This window comes from Buteo buteo, chromosome 18 (assembly GCF_964188355.1).
Source record: "Buteo buteo chromosome 18, bButBut1.hap1.1, whole genome shotgun sequence".
NCBI lineage: Eukaryota > Metazoa > Chordata > Aves > Accipitriformes > Accipitridae > Buteo > Buteo buteo.
In genome coordinates, this window is record NC_134188.1 from 9,297,365 (window position 1) to 9,310,071 (window position 12,707).

Genomic DNA, 12,707 nt, shown 5'->3' on the forward strand with positions numbered 1-12,707 from the left:
CCTTCCCTTCAGGTATTTACATATGTTGATAAAATCCCCCGAGCCTTCTCTTCTGCAGGATGAGCAGTCCCAGCTCTCTCAGCCTTTTCTTATAGAAGAAATGCTCCAGTCCCTTCATTATCTTCATGGCCCTTCAGTGGACTCTCTCCAGTAACTCCCTGTCTCTCTCGTACCGAGGAGCCCAGCGCTGGACCCAGCACTCCAGGTGTCTCACCAGGGCTGAGCAGAGGGGAAGGATCACCTCCCTTGACCTGCTGCACACCCCCTCCTAACGCAGCCCAGGACACGCTAGCCTTCTCTGCCACAAGGACACATCGCAGGCTCAAGGATTTTCCCATCTTTAAGTGGATGCTCCAACTCAAGTGTGGTTAAACCCAGCACAAAGTCACTATAACCATACCTGCACGAGTACACCAGGGCATGTGCACACAGATGGCGTGAGATGGCATGATCACAGAAGTCTTGTTTCCAAGGGAAGTAAGTCATGTGGCCAGAAATTCTTAGGTTTTGGGGGGGGAAGAGACACCCAAGAACACTCCACCAAATGTGTTTTCCTTCACTAGGCACATAAGCAATGTGACTGTTCCCACGGTTTGGCTGGTTAAGGTTCAATTTTGCAACTATGCCTGTGTTCGTACAGGTAGATCCCTTCACTCCCTGCTCTGATACATCCACCCCATTCTGTCAGTCTTCCTTTAAGACCAAGGCCAGGGTTACCGTTTCCTGTCCGAAAAAAAATATATGTATTTTATTTAAAAATGCAAATACAAGGGAAAAACACAACAGCTGCCACTAGCACCAAGAGTCTAATAGTCTTTTTAGCTTTCTTTAAAACTGCACTTAATATAATATCTTGTATTTGTTTCTGCCCTTTTGGGGGATGCAAGAGCCCAGAACACCTTAAGTTATTAAGAAAATTACTCAAATGAGAAATCCTTAAAAAGAAAAAAAAATAATAAAAATCACCTGCCACTGGTTTTCAAATTCCAGTCTATAGACACCAAAGGGTCTACTTGTTGGGGGTTTTTTTCACACACTTTACCAAAGAAACTCACAAAAATCCAACCTGCAGTTCAGCCTCTTCAACGCTAGGCCTACCAGCTCTAGCAACAAGTTTTCAGGGATTTGCAAGCCAGAAAACATTGAAAACCCATGCCATGCACTAAGATGGCTGTTGAGCTTCTGCTCTCATCAACACCACGGCAGCATGGAACACGCTGCCGATTCCTGCAACAAATGGGGGAACAGTGTTTATTTTAAGATTATCGCTGGAAGGCACTCTGTTTAATTTCTTTCTTAATTTTATTATTTATGAATTGAAGCAGAGACACTGACATACAAAGCACTCTAGAAAAAAAAAAAGTCTCCAGCAATACACATTAGATTTGATCTCTTCCCACTTCCAGAATGAGTCACGCTGTCTGGATGCTTTCTGAGCATGAAAATTTGAACTAATTAACTTTCCCTGTTACAATATTGGGCGGCCAGACAATGCCTACAACTGTACAAAGTGTACGCCGTCATGCTTAGCAAAGTACTTTTATTCAAATTTGTTCTGTCAGAAGAAAATCCTCTAACAAAACTAACATGGTTATGTGAAAAAAAAAAGTATTCTCTTCATTTAAATACAAATTTAAGAGACTTAGCTAGTCAACGTAACGTCTTTTATCTGTGCTACAGACTATTATTAAGAGTTTCAAAGGCTCGTCAGAGGAGAATGGGCCTCTCAAATTGTCTAGCGACATGGCCAGGTTGTGTTGCAGGTCGTGCTGCTGGCAACAGAGCTCCATAATCTCCAAGGTTCCTGGACAGAGTTCAAGGTGTTGGTTGGACTCTGCATCGCCCTAAATGGCTTCACAGGGTTACGCTTATTTGAGAGACAATTCCTGTGCCTGTACCACACGGCTGCAGTTGTCACTTTGGACTGGAGCCTTCTGCAAGAGAGCTGCCAGCAGCGGATTTTCTACAAGACTTTCAGCCTTGCCATTTACTCTCTACTGGGATGAAAGAGCCAGAGAATACATTAAGGTCCAATTTTTTACCTGGCTTTAGTAAGTTAAGAACCAGGGAAGAGAGAGATGGTCATGTGGTTTGTCGAGACACACTTAGGGTATAATTATTTCTTACTTTCTGGGGAAGCTTTTAATAGACCTGACAAGTAGCAACAATAGCCAGATCTTACAGAAAGTGAGTTACTGTAACTGCAAATCCAAGTCAAAAAATAAATAGAAAGAAAGTAGCTACAAAGAAGTCTATCTTACTACCTGTCATTTAGGTATGGCTTTTCTTCAGATTTACTATATCCCTGAACTCAGGAGAGACCACCAGGAAGTCCCCACACAGAACTACGTATGCCAGGCTTTGAAATCCTAGTATTTTATATGTTAAAAAACCAGCTTGCTCACTTTTGTTTAATAACCTAATATATCAAAAAGAGACAAACCATCTGTTAGTGATTCCACATAATTTTGTAGGTCTTCAGAGTCTCAGAGTAATTTCATTCTAAGCTCAGAAGTTTGCAGCTTTTAAAGTAGAAACTAATACTGCAGACCAAATTTCCTTATGTTTAGTCTCTACTTTATGAACCTTTTTTCTCCCCCCCCCTTTTTTTTTTTAAGTTGGAAAGCTGCCTAGATTTTAGTCCTGTCAATACCTGCACAGATTACTTCATTAAGGTTAACATTTCAAGTCCTTTTTGGCCTCCAGAGCTCACATTTTGCTTTTCAGAGTCCCAACTTGTCATGAAGTTAGATCTGACAATCCAGATGCAAATGGCAAGGCTTCATTCAGAACTGGTGATGCTATTAACATATAGAATTAAATAATTTAGTTTGGAAGGGATCTCTGGAGGTCAGCTAGTCCAACAAACCCCCACTCAACACAGGGTCAGCTACAGTAGGTTGCTCAGTGCCTTTCCAAGTCAACTTCTAAGCATCTCCAAGGCTGGAGATTCCACCACCTCCCCAGGCACCCGTCCCAGTGTTTGAGTATCCTCATGGTGACATTTTTTCTTCATCTCCAGCCAGAATTTCTTCACTATAACTTGCAACTGCTGTCTCTTGTCCTTTTGCTGCATGCCTTCAAATAGAGTACTTTGTCTTCTCTATAACCTCACATTACGCAGCTGAAGACAGCAATAGGATCCCCCTTAGTCTTCTCTTAGTAAGGCTGAACAAATTCAGTTCTCCCAGTCTCTCCTTGTACGTGATGTACTTCAGCCCCCTAATCACCCTGGTAGCCGTCCACTGGATTTGCTCCAGTAAGTCAGTGTCTTTTCCTGTCCTTCGGAGACCAAAACTGGACACAATGCTTCAAATGCAATCTCATCGGTGCCAAAAAGAGGCAAACGATCACTCTGCTTGATCTGCTGGCTGGGCTCTTGCTAATACAGCCTATTTGGCCTCATTACCTATTTTTGCAACATCATGTTGCACTTATCAAGGGATGAGGCTTTACTTCCCACAAAAGCATTCCATGTCAGCAGATGAAATAAACTCTATCTACAATGCCTGCTGGAGGCATCTGTTTTCAGTCTGCCCGCTACAAACGTTTTCTCTCCAGAGCTCCCACAGGCATACTGATGAGTGTATCCAAGCTGCAGATGAACAACTCAAACTGCTCACAGAAGTACGTGGAGCACTGCAACAAAGATCAACCTTAAGATTATGATGCTTGTTTTCACACTAATGAGTTTGCTCATCTGAGGTCTCTCTTGCAACAGCTATATACATCAAAAAGTAACCAATTTGTAACATACTGATGTCTGAAATTTAGCAAAGTGTCTGGTGTGAAATACAGACTGCTACCACAGCCTCACAAAACTTTGGAGCCGCCAGTTTTATGAAACAAATCAGATGGAAGACCATCACCAAATACAGAACAAAACCTTACAGAGAGACCATGCATGGTACCAACACAGTCAAACTTATCAAAGCCAAAGAGCAACTATTTTGAGTCTTTTTCAAAAGACTGGCTTCGTCATTCCACAAGGCAAACACACGCTAAATCTCTGGAGATCTGTAGTTTAATTTCTCCTAATTTATCAGGCAAGGGTGGTTTACCAAGTTTCACTTATAACATAAGCGATGGTCAATTCAGAGAAGGCAGAGAGCTCACAAGAAAGTCGGAACTTTGAATGAGTCTTGGCAAGAAGGTCAAACTCCAGCTAGTGGGCACCACCTAAACACATTTATGAGCCACACAGTCTTTTGCTGGAACCAGATGAAAGTCGCATCAATGTACGCATGATACCAGATGTTATTTTCTTCCACACAACGGCTACAATAAAAAGCTATTAACAGACAAACGAACAAGTGGCTGGGGAAACAACAGCTGAAGCAGAAAACTCTGATTTTAATCTTTCAGCAGTAAGCATGGGCTGTAGCTCAGCAACAACTTCAAGAAACCCAGACTGCAATCCCAACAGCAACAGTTCCACAAATGCTAATGAGTCCAACTCACAGCTCAGCAAGAGCAGCAAAAGCCCAGTTGGCAGCCCAGCAAGAATGGCAGCAGCAATCCCAGAAGCAGCTGCTACAGAGACTCACGAACGCAGGTGCACAGCCCTAGGCACTTGTACATCATAGCCGTTCCCTAGCCAGAACAAACCATTTCCAGAGGTGTATCTGGCATTACAAATAGTATGTATTGGAATTATTGCTGAAGGAGAAATCATCTGAGGTTTTCAAATCAGTTGAATGTTTTAGGTGGAAAGGCCTTAGGGGATGTTGCTATAAACCATGAGGCTCTCAGACCCTCCACTTCGATAAAGTGGAGATCTCCATGAAAGTGTTGATGGTACTTTTTAGAAGAGAAATGTCTCTCATCAAGGATGAGGCCATGCACTGATGCTGGAAAGATTAGATAACTCAGTGATTCAAATATTAGCTTTACAGATGAGGAAGAATTGAAGAGACCTGTCAAGAGTCGGGGCACCAATGATAATGGTGACTAGGAAAGTACAGAGATGAGGATTTATAGATACCAGCTACTTACGTTAACAGTTTGTAGAACAAAAGGAGACTAGGAAAGTAGCTTCTGTTAAAGGAAATACAATCTGTCCCTTTTCCAGCCAATCTCTGCCAAACTTCCAAATCTCATTAGTCCTAAGATAAAAGGTCTAAGTCACAGCACAATAGAAACTTTCAGCTCATTGCAAAACTTCAAAGTTTGATGGGACTGATTCATTGATTTCACAACTTAACACATTACTTTTTACAGCTCATAGGGGAGGATGGCTCACACAAATGGTCATTTAGGAATTATCATTACAGTTTTTGTCAATTAGTAAAGGACTTGAGGATTTAAGACTCTTCCCAGCCTCTGAGCTTTACCCACTCGCAGCAAGCAGATTTCAGGTATTTGCAATAACGTGTGTCACATTTACTGCTGAACACCTCCAGCTTCACTGACTTCCCCAATCTCTGGCACTCCTCTGCAACTTTCAGCCACCTCCCAAGACATTCTTTTCATACCAAAAGAAATTACAGTACTTCTTCCATTGGGAGGATTATTAACGTCCGTTAAACTCTCCTGCACTCCCAACCACTGAATATCTTGCTTTGCCTCTCCCTCCTCTCTCCCCACTCTTTTCTCAAAATAACAACTTCCTATTAAGTAAAATCCCTCCTCCTGAACATAGCTTTAGTTTCCTCACTATCCACCCTCAAGAAAACTATAATTTTAACACAGAACACATTTTAAATACTTTGTATAGTCTTGCAAAAGTTTTATGCAGAGGACATATTTATCCTGAAAGAATTCAGAACCAAATCACTTTGGTCTAAAACAGAGGTATAGTTGTGAGCACATAGGAGCTTTCTACATTTAAAGGGCGGCAGACCCTGGGATGGTCTAGCATTCTATTCTGTATCTATCTACCCATACACACACACGTACACATATATACGTAAACAGACATCTCCCCTCCCAGGGAGGAGTATAACTTATGTCAAATTTTGAAGTGTTACACTGGTATCATAAATCAAGCAAATACAACCTTAAAATGGCCAGGCAGACAGAAGAGGTAGTCTGGCGCATGCTGTGAGGTAAGCCTGGAAGAACGATGAATCTCGGAGTTGCAGAGGGTGAGCTTCGTTACTCCCCAGGGCAAACTTTGAAAAGGTCTTGTCCGGACCTTTCCAGTCAGGACAGCAGAAGCACAAGTCTTTAACTTTTTCAAAACATTCTCATTCTGCAGCTATGATTCAAGAATGAATGGAGCTTGAGTTTGCCACAAAGCTAAAATAATTCCGTAACTGGGGAATACAATATCCTTGCAGAACAGAAAAGTCAGTGTCAAGTGTCAAGCCCAGCGCTTCATACCAAGCAAAATACAATTTGGATTTTCGGTAGTGCAAGCTGAGCCTTTTACACAAGAAATGTGATCTAACCTGTAGTAATCAATCCTGATAGGTAAGAGAGAAATGCCTAGTTCATCTAAGCAGAAAGCCCCAAGGTTATGAAAACCTCCCTCAATTTCTGCTCATCACTAAACGACATGGTAAGGAACATGCTTTTTGACAGACCCTCAAGCTGTTACACAAAAACATTTAAAGATGCAGAGCTTTACAGTGAAAAATAGTTGTACAGTATTTTTCTCCTCTAACTCTGGAGAGCTGCCTATTCCACAAGACATACAGAAAAAAAATATGGAGAGAGAAAAAATAATAATTAAAAAAAAAAAATTAAGAGGAGGAAGAAGGAGAAAAGGAGTGTGGGGGGGAAGAGATAGGGGAAGAGAAATGCATCATAGGTCTATCAGGAAGGCAATTATGAGCAGATTACAATTGATTTTCTATCTATGTGCTAACTGGAAATGACTATGCTTTGAGACCAGGAGGTAAGAAAAATTACTCTGCTTCTTGTTACACCATCTAACCTCTGCTTTTGTTATATTCTACCTTTAACATATAATTTAGTAACTAAAATGAAGTAAGTGTCAATTCTTTCAAGCATAAAAATACAGGCTTGTTCAATTAATGGGTTTCTTGCTTTAAACATATGGTAGAAGTAGTACATTCATTGTAAATATTTGGCAAGCTTGAAGACAGCAGGCATTTTAAACATAACTATACATAATAAGAGATGTAAAGCATCACTATACAGTAACTTCAGTTCGAGGACAGAAACATTTCAGTCTCTTCATAGAAACAACACACTGCAGTCTTTGTATAACATCTGTTTCTTATGGTACCTCAGATATAGTTTCCAGTACCACAAGACAAAAAACGAAGTGTAACCACCTTAATCACTAATAAGGCCACTGGCTAGCTGCCATGGCAACAAACACTACGGAAATGAGTGAATGATGAAATCTCTCTTGAATAACTTAAAAAAACCCTTATCCATGACTCCCTAGCTACATGTGGGACACTGTTTCACAGAACAGCAAAAGCAGCAGAATAATATTTACAGAACAGGAAAAAGAGGAGTTTTACACCATAACCTTACACATCACACATTTTCTAACCTTCCTCTTCGTTACTATAATCCCCTCCCCTCCTTTCTTAGTATTGCCTCTTTCAAGCACTTCAGTTTTTAAGAAGTATTTAAAATACAGACTATGAAGACATCCATGACTGGAAGCTGAGGCTAGCAAAATTCAGATTAGGATGTGTTTTAATTAAAAAATAAAGTGCAACCAGTGAAAAAAAACTACCCACACTTTAAGTGTTCAAGGGCTGATTTTTTAAATTTTTTTTTTAGATTACTGGTTCAGGCCAGTATGGGTCTGATGCAGAAAATACCAAACAAGATTTTATGACTTCTGTAATGAAAGAAGTCAAACTAAATCATACATCCCCTTTCTACTAAACACGGAGTTGCTTAGCCATAGCCATTTCTGAGTACAACAAAAACTGACCTGAGCCAAGCAAGTTCCTCATTTCATTTCACACTGACTTTGAATTGTCTTTTTCCAGCTCGCTTGAAAAGTATTTTCAGCTGCATATAGGATGTATAAGATCTCACAGAAGAAAATCTCATAAGGTTTTTGACTTACCCAAGTAATAAGGAACAGTAAATAGGTTTCATCAGATATTGAACTGAACCTCCAACCTTTTCAAGTCTCAGTGACTGCAAGCCTAGTTCTCTTCACAAAAATAAACAGCTCTGGAACACCAATAATGTTTTTAAAGGTTGGTACAACCCAGGGAAGCAGGCAGTGAAATCACTCCAGCAGATTGTTGCTCAGCTCAGCAGTCAGCCTGAAATGCACAATCTACACAGATGAGTCAAGTCTGGGTAATCCCTTCATGCTCTGTCAGGTTGAGAGTATGAGGTTTGTTTTTAAATTGCATACCTTCAATAAACTCCACTTCTCTTTACATTTACATTATAAGATGACTTTTTTTTAAGGCGTGCTTTGATTTGCAGTTGCCTAAAAATATTGTTAGTGGAGCTCTGTCTATCAGGACTTCATAAATAACAACTGCCTTTTTAAAAGGATCACAAATGGTAATGGTAATTATAAGACCACTGAGTGCTGCCCTGTGGAAGTCTAGTTTAGTCATAAAGGTGTAATAACCATGTTGGACTAAAACCATAAATACGGCAGGGTTTGTGGAGAAATGAAATACCTTGAATTGGTTCAACTGCGTCCACTAGGATAAAAAAAAAAAAAAGGAAGTTCCTGAATTCTGAAGACTAATTAGTCTAATTAATAAAAAAGGGGGGGGGGAGAGAAAACACAAAACCCTTTCCTATTTTCCTAAAATAGTTGCAAATGTGTTTTATGCTGACATAACAAATTCTCTTTAAAATGACAACGTTTGAATTTTTATCCATTTGCTACAGTACACTCTGTTGAAGTGTAATCTCACCCTGGGGCATCACCAGGTAGAAAACTTAGTTCATTAAGATTTATCTAATACAGTACTAGAAGAAGTGTTATCATGAACTCACTGGCTTGCTATATGGGCAAATGCCAAGTGGTAAGGAGACAGTGGAAAAGGAAGTACCCGGCCACTTTGAAAAGCCAGACACACTTCAATGGTTCATTTTCTTTCCAGATCAAAAGACTACACTACTGCTATCTTAAGTATGCTGTTAATTGCATAACCCCAAGAGCCGCAATTATGAATTATGTCTCCGCTTTGCAAACACAGACCAAGAGGACAAGACACAGTAAACAAGACATTTCAATACACCTACTGCTAAAGAAGCATCGTCTACTGTTCAGTGGGATGGGTTTACTTAACCCAACTTTCAGCAACACCATCGCGTAAGGGCTATCTGGCCCTATCAAAGCTACCAAACCAGAGACGTGCATGGGAGTGCCAGACAGAACCAGGACCAGCTGCAGAAGGTGCTGCACAAACACAGCCCAGCAGAGTTTCCTCCCCCGGGGGCATCATAAAATAACGTCACCGCTCCACAAATACAACCGTACATGCCCAGCGTTACTCAGACATGCCTGCAGAATTGGGTCCAAAACACACAGGTGAATGAAAATTAATTTTTAAGAGAAACTGAAACTTAAAAGCCACAGCTGGATCTGAGAAAGGTGCAGCCAGTGCTTTTAGAGGTTTATGCCTATTACGGTTTGGTTAAATAGAGCAAGCCAACTTACGCAGCTGGCTCCCTCACCCCAAGCGCGGAGAATAAGTCTCCACTGTTCTCCCAGAATTACTAAAAAAAAAGAGAAAGAAAAAAAACCCACCCACCAAAACCAACGCCCCCAACCACAACTTGGAAGCGGGGGAACGGCAGGGTAGGCAGAGTACCTGAAACAACTTCCAAATTCCTTCCCGGGCTCCCGGGCCCGGCGGGGACGTGCCTCCCCCGGGACCGCTGCCGCTCCCAAACAGCCGCGGGACCGGCCGAGCCGGCGGGCCAGCCCGGCGCTGCCGGGAGGCACGGCCGCTCCCGCCGGCTCAGCCCGCGGCTCCCGCCGGGGTCGGCGGCCACCGGCTCGACGAAAACTTTCCGCGAGGACGGGGCCCGGCCGAGGGGCCGGCCGCGGGGCCTGCCCAGGCGCCGGGCGGCCGGCGCCGGCCCGCCGGCCCCCCGGGGCGGCGGGGCAAGAGGGACGGGGCTGTCTCCTACCTCCCCGGGAAGCACCGAGCGGCGCCGGCGGCGGCGGCTCCTCCCCGCCGCGCCGCGGCCTCCGCCGCCCGGGCGACCTCCGCCGGGCGACCTGGGGGAGGCGCCGGGGGCAGGGCCGGCGCCGCGGCCCCGTGTTGACACACGCGCCGGCTCGGCCCCGGCGATGGGCGGCGCCGGGGCGGGGGCGCGGAGCGGGGCAGCCGCCGCCGGCCGCGGCGGGGCAGGGCCGGGCCGGGCACCGCACCCCCCCTCCTCGCCGCCATCGCCGGGGGCAGCCGCGCACCCCACCCCGCCCGGGGCCAGGTCTCCCGCGCCGCCCGCGGCCACCCACCTGCAGCCTGCCGGCAGCCGCACGCCGTGAGGAGGGCGGCCCGCCCCGCCGCCCGCGGGCGGGAGGAGCGGCGGCAAGGTCGGCTTCACCTCGCCCGCCGCCGCTCGCCTCATGCCCGCGGGGCCCTGCGGCCGGCCCGCCGGCATCCCCGCGCCGCCGCCGCCTCCCCCCGCGCCGCGGGGAGGCCGGGCCGGGCCGGGCCGGGCGGCACCTGCTGCCGAAAGCTGACGGGGGAACCGCCCGGCCCGGCCCTCGGCGCCGCCTGGTGAGGGCCCGGCCCGGCCCGGCCTTCGCAGCGGCCTTCGGTGGTGGGCAGCTGAGGGACACGGGTCACCCGCCGTGTGGTGGATTCCCGCCGTAGTTAGCACCCTCCCGAAACACCGACACGTTACCGTCTGCGGCTGGGGCTAGGGGGCAGGAGGCACCGGCCTGGAGCGGTCTGGCCGGCGGTGGTTGCGCGGTCTGGGCAGCGGGTCCTCCCGGCCGGCCTGGCAAAGGTCCTGGTGCCATCTGAGGAGACGTCCGTGTGCTTGTGGACGTTTACTGTGCAAGCCTCCCCATGCCTTGCTGCCCCTGCCTTTGCAGACGGGGAAGGGGAGGCCGGAGCGCTTTTTGCCAAGGGTAACAAACTCGTGCTGTGGCGGAGTTGGTAGAAACCTTAATTTCCGTCCCGCGTTCTAATTAGGAGATGTTTCCTCCCACCCCGCAGTTACTTTTATGCAGATGAAGTAATCTACCTCTCACCATCCCACCCTGCCTTCTGTGCTCCTGCCGAGGCGGCTGGTTAGAAGACATGAATGAAACTCCGGTGGTGTGATTACAGCTCGTGAGCCGACTGAGCGTATCGTATACAACATACAGCTATTGCTGCTCTCAGACTGGAAGTGTGTATTTATGATTGTTATTCACTCCTATTCTACTACTGAAGTTTATAAAAAACTCTTCGGTACTCAGCAGATAATGAGCTAAATTTTTTTTAATTTTACATCTAATCTATGCAAATCCTACACAGAAGTACGAGCCTGAAGGGCCACTCTGCAGGGCTTATTCTGCCAATAATACGTGATACGTTTGCCTGGACGAAAGACTGTAGAGGAACAGGGCTACGTTGCTTTCCAATATATGTTTCAATAAACCCTCCCTCTTAGAGCTGACATAGTCTGTGAGAGCGATGGCATGATTTTGTCCATTCAACTCATTCAGGACAAGGTCTGTTGAATTTCTCAGTGTATCTTATCCCTGTCTTGGGCATGAGTTTGGAGGGTTCAGCTCATGATGTAAGAGGCTGGCTCTCTCCTCTGGTTAGTTACTTAGCTGCGGAGAAGAAGTTTGAGACCTCTGCTAAAAAAAATAAAACGCTTGTTCCCTCAATCCCAGATGTGCTGATGCTGTTTCAGAGTCAGAGTGGTGTCCAAATGCGACTGTGAATATTAATTTAATAGAGGAAATTGGTGAAAGCAAGACTAAAGAATTAGACACTTGCAGTGCTACTTTTCTGCTTATTATGGAAGCCTTTCCCAGTGATTGAGGAGCATATGAGTCAGTTAAAAGCACTGCAGTGCTGAAGAAAATGATTCTCAATTATCAGAATAAGAGAGAACAGAATAATATGGAGTGAAATTGATTTTGGAACTACTTAAAGTCACAAGACAGTTTCACGTTAACTTTTTTTTCCTTAGTACGCTATAGTTCCTGCTGAGTTTGTCTAAAGGATCTTTTTGACCTCATCTCCTGCTTAGAAGAGGTTGTGATTCTGTAAACCTACAGTACCTTAGTAATTGATTGTGCTAGTTATAAGCAAAGTTAAGTCTGCTCAAATGTGAGGTTTACTGAGCTGCTTGATGTCACTGCATTGCTCATTGGTAAAACATTTCCCCTCTATTGCCTTAGGAAGCAAGTTGCTTCCCAATTAAAACAGATGTTTGGGAGTCGGAACCCAGGATTTTTCTGTCTTGTGACCACAAACACCAAATAGGGCAATAGTACCTTGGAAAGGGAGGTTGTAAGTGTTCAAAGACTTTCTCTGGGTAGGACAGTCAGGGGCTGGGGATTCATACGCCTCCAGAACTTCCCCACACCTCTCTCTTCCTCGGGATTTCGTTCCCCATTGTACGTCCACAGTCTTTCCCACATCACCGTTTTTCAGGTTTTGGCTGAAACTCAGGATTTCTGTAGCTTCTCTGGGACTTTCACACATTGCACAACACATCCCTGGTCAGCAAATGGAGGAAAAAGTTGTTAATAAATGAGAACACACTCGGATTAATCAGTACTTAACAGCAAGAAGAGGGAAAACAGGACGAGCTCCCCCATTCTGAAACCAGAACCT

At 45.1% G+C, this 12,707-nt stretch overlaps 1 protein-coding gene across 3 annotated transcripts in view; it reads right to left on the bottom strand.

Annotated features, from left to right (window-relative positions):
- Positions 1–10,418, bottom strand: part of ZC3H12C (zinc finger CCCH-type containing 12C) — a 46,161-nt gene extending 35,743 nt beyond the window's left edge. Inside the window, exon 1 of one of the 3 annotated variants that reach the window (XM_075049974.1) lies at positions 10,379–10,418. The gene's annotated coding sequence lies outside the window, so the exon portion shown is untranslated. The other 2 variants (XM_075049973.1, XM_075049972.1) reach the window with 2 other exon arrangements.
- Positions 10,419–12,707: the final 2,289 nt, after the last annotated feature.